General features: G+C 43.0%; 1 protein-coding gene across 2 annotated transcripts in view; it reads left to right on the top strand.

Moving 5' to 3' along the window:
• Positions 1 to 387: 387 nt before the first annotated feature.
• CALCOCO2 (calcium binding and coiled-coil domain 2) overlaps positions 388 to 8,026 on the top strand; it is a 28,242-nt gene continuing 20,603 nt past the window's right edge. The window contains exon 1 of one of the 2 annotated variants that reach the window (XM_020997342.2): positions 388 to 488. The gene's annotated coding sequence lies outside the window, so the exon portion shown is untranslated. Of the gene's footprint in view, positions 502 to 8,026 lie in introns of both variants that reach the window. The other variant, XM_020997343.2, reaches the window with a different exon arrangement.

Here is an 8,026-nt window from a genome sequence, read left to right as displayed (position 1 = left end):
CCGAAGGTGGGGAACCCCCACGCAAAGGCGCAGAAGCGGGAGATGCAACACTGTGTACCACTGTCATTCTATGATCCCAGAGAGGATGCCCAGCTGAGCCTAGATAACGGACCAGATGACCTTTCAGTGGGATTCTGTGGTCCAGAAGGAGAAAACTAAGTTAATAGCACCATCTAGGGGAAAGATGAGGATTCCAAGCGCCTCGGGGTGAGCCGACGATGCCGAACCCCCAAGGTTGCAGGAGCTAGAGGAAAGCGAGGCACAGCCCCCCAGGCACGCCTTCCATGTCCCTCCTTCTCCTCCCAGCCCAGGCCGAACTACCAGTCCCAGGAGGCCTGCGCGCGCGACGCTAAGGGCGGGGAGTTAACGTTATGACGTATTGCGGGGGCGGGCCAGAGAAGTTCGCCCTAGGACCTTTGCCCGGCCCCACCCCCACCCCCGTCCCTGTGCTGTTGCGACGCAGCTGCTAGTGGCTGTTGCTGCTGCGGGTGAGTCTCTAAGGTGAAGACGGTTGATGGCGTGGGGAGGAGTGGGGACTGCGGCTTTCCCGCTTCGTGTCCGTGAAGGCGAAGGAAACCTGTGGTCGGGAAGGGAGGGCGGGTGGCTCGCTACGCTTCCTCCAAGGTCGCGTCAGAGGGGCGGTGGCGGGGGGAGACGGCCTCCGTAGCGCCCCTCTCAGTTCTAACGGAGTTTGTGAGGACCATCTCTTCCGGAGGAGAGCGAGGCTCTGGCGGCTGCGCGCGCACAGGGAGGGAGGGGGAGTTGAGGCGATGTGGACAAGTTCCCCTGTTCTCTTGGGGTTTACGCCATGGCCTCCCAGCGGCCATGGAGGGTCGTGACGTCACGATCTCTTGCTTAAGGATTGGACAATCGCCCCCTCCCCCCACCCCCTTCGCTTCTTGTCGTCTGGCTCTAGTCTTGATTCTCATTAAAAAGTGGGCCTTGGAAAGAAGCGTGAGGAGCTCCAGCTCCGTGCACAAGCGATGCCCGATGATTTAATTTCAGAGGCAGTCTCCCCTCCCTCCACTCCCAATGGGATCTGAGTCTAGCCACAATCCTTGCTTTTAAAGCTGGGTGAAATTCTGTATGTCATATAGTCCAAACTCCTCATTTTACACATGGGGAAACTGAGGCATACAGAGGTGAAGTGACTTGCCCAAGGTCAAGACAGTAGTAAGTGGCAGAGTCCAGATTCAACTTACACTTCTGTCCACTGATCCCAGAAGAGGTATTTATTTGTGAACCCTTCTGGGGATACTGAGCAGAAGCTGAGTGGTATATGGAGAAAGAAGAGAGTCCCCAGCTCACCATGTGCTGATGTGGTGTGATAAACAGTCACACTGTTTAATATCTTACTAGTGAATTGTCAATCCCTGTCATCTACTAATTCTGACCTTGACAACTGTTGAACAGGAAGTCCAATTCCATTTTGGGCCAGTTATCTTTGCTCCGCTTCTTAGTTCATGACCAACAGTAAGTCCCAGGCCAAGCCCTACTTGGTCATTGTTTGGACCCTGATTGGCTCAGAGTGAATGTAAATAGCAATTGTTTGCTGTTTTGGTCAGAAACCCTCTGGGTCTTCTCCCAGATTGATAATTTTTTTTTGACTAGGTAAAGAGGCCATTCTCTGCCTAATTTCTTATTCAGCCTCAATCACTGAATAGATTTTGCCTAAATCAAACTGAGACCAAAGAGACCTTAGCCAAGGTCTCCCACTGTTTCCTGGGCCATATTCAGTTGTCCTGATGTATAGCTTCTCACTGTACCCAAATGGCTTCAGAGGAGAAAGTGAGACTGGGGACTTTCCTTCCTCACTTAACATCCAATTCATTTGCATGTCATAGCATCACCTCCCTGATGTCATGGTCCTCTTCAGGAATGAAGGAGAAACAACAATAACATACATTTATTTGAGTGTTTTCTATAGACCTGACTTCATCAGTAGCTTATGATTTAAGGAGAGAGGGAGTAATACATAAATAATTGAAGCAATAGCTAATAATAATAGCTCATTTCTTACTGCGTGCCATGCACTGTGCTGAGTGCTTTACAAATATTTCCTTTGTTCCTCAGAAAAATCCTTCCAAGATAGGAGCTGTTATCACCATTTTACTGTTGAGGAAAGAGCAAACTGAAACAGATGAAGTGACTTGCCCAGGGTCACACAGCTAGTTAAGTGTCTGAGGCTAGATTTGAACTTCGAGCGCCATTGTGCTATCTACTGCTCCACCTAGCTGTAGATAACCTAACAATGATGCAAAAGAGTGAGATAAAAGCAAAGGAATGATTTGAGCTGGGAGGCTCTGGGAAGGTATCTTGGAGAGGGAGTTCATTGGACTTGAGGTGCCTGGAGTTCAGGCTTGGGAAATGATGTGCATAAAGCTATGGAAATGGGAAGGACATCAGAACAGTTAACCCCAGTTTAGATGGGATAAAGAATACATTAAAGGATAAAGCTCCATTAGGATGGAGGGATGGACTATTTACATTACAAATAGAAAGCTGGTGGAGACCTCAGAGGTCAAGTCCCACTACTTTTCACTTTAGAGATAAACTAGTGCTCCATTATGTTAAGTAAATACTCTGAGTTTAAATCCATCCCCTTTCCCTCTGTGTAACTCATTTCATAATGATAACTCAAATTTATGTAGCTCTTTTAAAATTTGCAAGAAAGAGTTCTTTTTTCAACTCTGTGAGGCAGATAGTACAAATGTTATCACCATTTTACAGATGAGGAAACTGAGACTCAGTTTAAATTTGCCTATGATCATCAAAGGACATGAGTCCAGCATTCCCCTCACCATGCCATAGTGCTTCCCAATAGACAATAGGGAATTACTAAAAATTCTTGAATAGACTAAGTATGAAATACTGTTAAGTATAGTAATAGAAAAGGAAGGTTACTTGAGCTGCAGTTGGAATTGTGGATTGGAGAGAGAATATACATGCCTCACGTGTAAGTAGTCTGTAATCACTTCAGGAAGTGGAAGAATGATTTAGCACCACCCATCCCCACTACTAAAAAGCAACTCCTACCAGTCCTACTGATGGAGGTCTTTACCGACCAATGAAACCTCAGTTTGGAAGTTTGAGAAGTCTCAGTTCCAGATCTTTCCAGCAAAGCCTGACATCATGCTGATTTAGCAGACTTCCCCTTAGAGGACTGTGCCTATTTAGAAATAATCTTTTCTCAGACAACATGATATGCATTTGCCCTGAAGCAGCAAACTTCCTGTTTCACTCACATTAAGTACTCTCATTGCCTTGGGCCTCTTTGGAGTTAGAAGCTATAACCCTTCCCTAAATAGAGAAGTAGTAGCCAAAGGATATGAACCATAACTTCTCAAAGAGGAATTGTAAACTATTAACAGCTGTATGAAAGAATACTTCACATCGCTAATAATAGAAATACAAATCAAAACAACTCAGATTTTACTTCATACCCAGAAAATTGACAAAGATGTTAAAATAGGCAGTGTTGGAAAGGTTGAAGAGAAGCTAATACATTGTTAGTGGAACTGTGGACTGGTACAACCATTTTGGAAGGCAAATGAAGTGATTAAAAAACCTTTTTTGACCCAAAGATTGTGCTGGGCATGTGTCCCAGGGAGGTCAATGATAGAAGAAAGGCTGTATGTTTTATCAGTTTTTATGGTAGCAAAGAACTGGAAGCAAAGTGGATGTCAATTGATTGGGGAAGAGCTAAACAAATTGTGTGATACTTGCATCACATGTCCCAGAATGGTAATGGAATATTATTGTGCTGTAAGAATGACAGGTATGATAAATACAGAGATGCCTGGAAAGACTTACATGAACTAATGTAAAGTGAAGTAAGCAGAGCCCTGAAAACAATATACGCAGTGTCTAGAACACTGTAAATGAAAAGAATAACCACAAAACTGAATGTCAGAGAAAAAAATTTTGGAGCAAACTTGGCCCCAGAGAAGACATTATAAGAAGATGCCTCCACCTGCTCTTTTGCAGAAGTGGAGGTCCAGGGGTGTGAAACATTGCAAATAACCACAGATTTTTTTCTATGAATTAGTTGGTGTTACTGGTTTTTTTTTCTCTTCCTCTTTTTCAAAACATTTGTTATAAGGGGTAATTCTGGAGAAGGGGCTAGGGAGTGGAACTTAGACAATGTAAAAACAAAAGATATAGATTAAAAAAACTACTTAAAAGGAAAAATAGTCACTTATGCCTTTTAAAGGAAAAATCCACATTTACAAGGAAATGGCGAATTATCTCTTGGAGTTCTGAGATTTCCTTGCTGCAAAAAAAAGCCTGTTAATTCAAAGCATAGTAATTAAATATACCATTTGTGTCCTGAGCCATGATATTTTTGGTTGCATTATGCAGTGTCTTGCTAGGTCACCAATTTGAGGGCCCCAGTAGAGATTCTTTGCTTATGCTCCCTGTCTCATGACTATTTTCCTACTGTTTGCAAGTCATACTCAAGTCTTTTTGACCACAGCTGAATCCATCAAAACACAGCCATAGTTTTCATGGCATACTGTCTGAGTACAAAGGAACAGTCTTTGCAGTGTTGTTGTACGGTATTCCCCCAGAGACAGGGAGAAGTGAGGCTAACATGTCTTATTTACCTTAACAGAAAAACAAACCAAAAAAACCACCATTGGGAGATACTGTTGGATGAAATGACTTTAAAAAAAATATCACTTGGGAGTTTTAGTTATTCATTTACTGGCCCAAATTAGTACAGGTAATTAAGGATTGATTTGTTCTCTGACTTCTTGAGCATTAGTTTTACTTTATGAACTGAACCAGAGAAGCTTCAAATAGTTTCATTTTTCTTGATGGCAGTTTCATTTCTCTTGAAACAGCCCCACCCACTGGGTGAAAGGGTAATGTGAAATTTCTTTCTAACCATTTAAAAAAATTATTGATGTAATTTGTTCTGATACAGCAAACCCTTTCCTGCTAACACTACAGAGTACACTGCCAAAAGCAGTTAATTCATTTAATTCAAAGCAGTTAACATGGAGATGTGTTCTTTCTCTTTGACAGTATAGTACTAATGTTTATTATTTGTATTTGATTAGAATTTTGTCGTCTCTTAGTTTGGCCTTTATTTATATTACTGTAGTCATAGAGTGTGTGTACGCACATACTGCTTTCTTCATTTCTGTTTTCACCTTTTTTTAAAAAAAATGACAAATAATACTGTTGAGGTTTAGAGGTTAAGGGCTGCTGGGACCCCAAAATCATGACATGTGGGTCCTGCCTGAATGAATTCAGCAGCCAGAGACAAGGTTTACTAGAACATCTTTCTGGGGTGGGTGAGATTTAAAGAATCCACCTTATTGGCAGATTAGACTCTTGAAGAATCTAAGCATTTGTATCGTTAATTCAAGGGGGCCTGATCAGAGAATCTGAGTCCCTTAATGTAGGCCAGATGGACCTTATATACAGAAAGACTGTGGAGGGATTTAGGGGTGGCCAAGTAGTCTGGGGTGACTGGTCTAAGGAGGATCTGTATGGGAGTAGCCAGTAAACTGGGGGGACTGTGAGGTAACTGAATATCCAGGGACCAGGACCACGTGGCCAAGGAAGAATGGAGCCTAGATAGGATTAAGGGTGGGAAGGGAGGTAAGAGGATGGAGGGCTAGGCTAGGTTAAGGGTAATGGAGAATTGGGAGATAATGATAATAATTGAGACATAATGATAATGAAAGGCCAGTTGAAAGGATTATAGCCTCAGGCTATATACCTGAGATTCAGTCATATGGGAAAGGCCAGGGCTTTTATGCTGTGATAGTTAAATATCCATGAGGACAAATCTTAAGAAAATTCCAATTGATTTGGTTGCTTTTTTTGGTGAAGTGGAGTTGGAAGCAGTACAAAGGAGGTTTTACAAGTTAATTCCATGGGACCTCTCCATCGTTTTTTGATTCCTAAAGAAATACAAAACTAAGAATCACCTGAGTTTGTAGGGTCATACAGAAGAACTAGTTATTTGTACCTTTTTCTGTTCGTATAGAACTCTCATAAGAACAGTGCATTATTTTTGGATAGCCTAGTAGATGAAATTGTCTCGAGCTTTCTTAGAAATTGGGAGCCTAGCTATTCAAAGAACGAATTTGGAACTATATGGTCTGGTATTACATTACTTGTCTGATTCTTCCCACCAATCCAAAACTTAGTAAGCTTTTTTACTCTCTGTTTCTCCCTTCTTTCTCAACTCGTTGCATCAGTTCTAAGACTGGTAGTGGTAAATTGTCCATCTTTGTTCGTTGGTACAATCTGGTTTTTAAAGAAAAGTTCATGCTCAGATAATCTCAGTATTTCTCTTTTTTCTGTTCTACATTTACTCTTCCATTTCCAGCATTTTTTTTGGAGAAATTATTTTCAACAGCCAATGTCGCAGTTGTCCTTATCTTCATTGCCTTTATTGAAAATCGGCAAATCTCTCTCTTCCAGGAAGAGAGATTAAAATGGGTACTTCCCAGCTGCCTTGGCTGGGTACCATTATGTTCTAGGCACACAAAATGACCCTGTCTTATTCTGTAGGATGAAATAAGCAAGTGGTTTATCATCATGCCTGTCTCCATCATACCATTATTCTACCTGCTTCTTTTTCCTTACCCTCCAGCTCTTGGCTTGCCCGAGGAAGATACATTTCTTTTTGGGGAGGATTTGAAGTTGGGTGTTTTTTATTCCAAGTTCAGCACTTTAGCCACTACACTGATGGGGTATGGCTCAATCCAAGATCTTTACCCCTTACTCCAAAAGAATTTGGCCTCCATTTGTTAGAGGGGGCAAATGACAGGGTATGGGCCCTGGGAGACCTCCTTCTCCCCCCCACCCCAACTCTCCTTGAGCTTTCTCCTTTTCTTTTGTGGTCAAGTCTTTGGCTTTTCCTGGGGTATCATCCCAGTAATCCTGTCTATTGGCCTTTCATTGTGGCTACTTCGAATCTCCCAATTCTGTTACCTCTGACCCAGCCCAAACTTCATTGTCTGTTATCTCCTCACTTCTGGGGGGGGGTGCCCCTGCCCTCCCCCCACTTCCCACCCTTAATCCTGTCTAGATTCTATTCTCCCTTGGTCAAGTGTTCCAGGTCCCTGGTATTCTGGGGGCACCCAGCCCTTCTCTTAGTCACCCCAAACTACTTGGTCACTCTTAAATCCCTCCCATAGTCTTTCTGTGTGTAAGATCCATCTTGTCTCCATTAAGGTGCTCAGATTCAATCTAGCCTTCCTGTTAATACAAGCAGTCACAAATGTTCAGATTCTTAAAGAAACCTTGTCTTTGGCTGAAAGGCTTAGGTGGAATTCATTTGGGCAGGACCGGCTTCCCTAGATCTCAACAACACCACTTAACTGCCAACACGCTCAGGATACAAAATCCTGGTAGTTGGATCATTGGGCTAGAGAGTGTAATCAGTTTTTTAACTTACTGTAAATAAGTGGCACCCGTTTGGAAGAGAATTTGATGGTGTTTAGAGGTGGATACTAGAGCAGAATTGAGTTCCTCCTGTAAAGTTACTGATCATTGTGGACTGCAGACTTGTACCCTTACCTCACTCAATTCAAGCAGCCAGCCAGCCCATCTTCTATGTCAATAGTGGTACTGTATTGCTTTCTCTACTCTACCAATTTGTCAATGCTGTTCTTGTTTTACTAATGGCAAAATCTTCCGCCATCCCCACCCCACCCCATTTAAGTACCTTGCCTCAGGGCCAGCAAGCAAGTTGAAGGGCAGGGCTGGGAACAAAGCTCTTATTTCCCAGATTTCCTAGCTAGTTACTTAACTGCCTTCCTTTGAAAGTATACTGAATGGATTATAGTGACTGGCATTTAGATTATAACCAGAGGGGCAGGTTATCAGATACCTGCCTCTAGGTTACTTCTTGCCTCCTGGCTTTTTATGCTTTAGTAGGTGAGGCAAAGAACCAGGCAGTCCCTAGTGCTTGGCTGGATTGTTACTGGGACTGAAGAAAGGGCTTAATGAATCTGGGATGCCCTTAGGGAATCAGTGCACACCAAGAACATTCCCACCC

Source organism: Phascolarctos cinereus, unplaced genomic scaffold (assembly GCF_003287225.1).
Source record: "Phascolarctos cinereus isolate Bilbo 61053 unplaced genomic scaffold, phaCin_HiC Scaffold_5;HRSCAF=322, whole genome shotgun sequence".
Classification (NCBI taxonomy): Eukaryota; Metazoa; Chordata; class Mammalia; order Diprotodontia; family Phascolarctidae; genus Phascolarctos; species Phascolarctos cinereus.
Note: the sequence above shows the minus strand (reverse complement) of the source record. Positions and strands in the feature narration are given on the sequence as shown.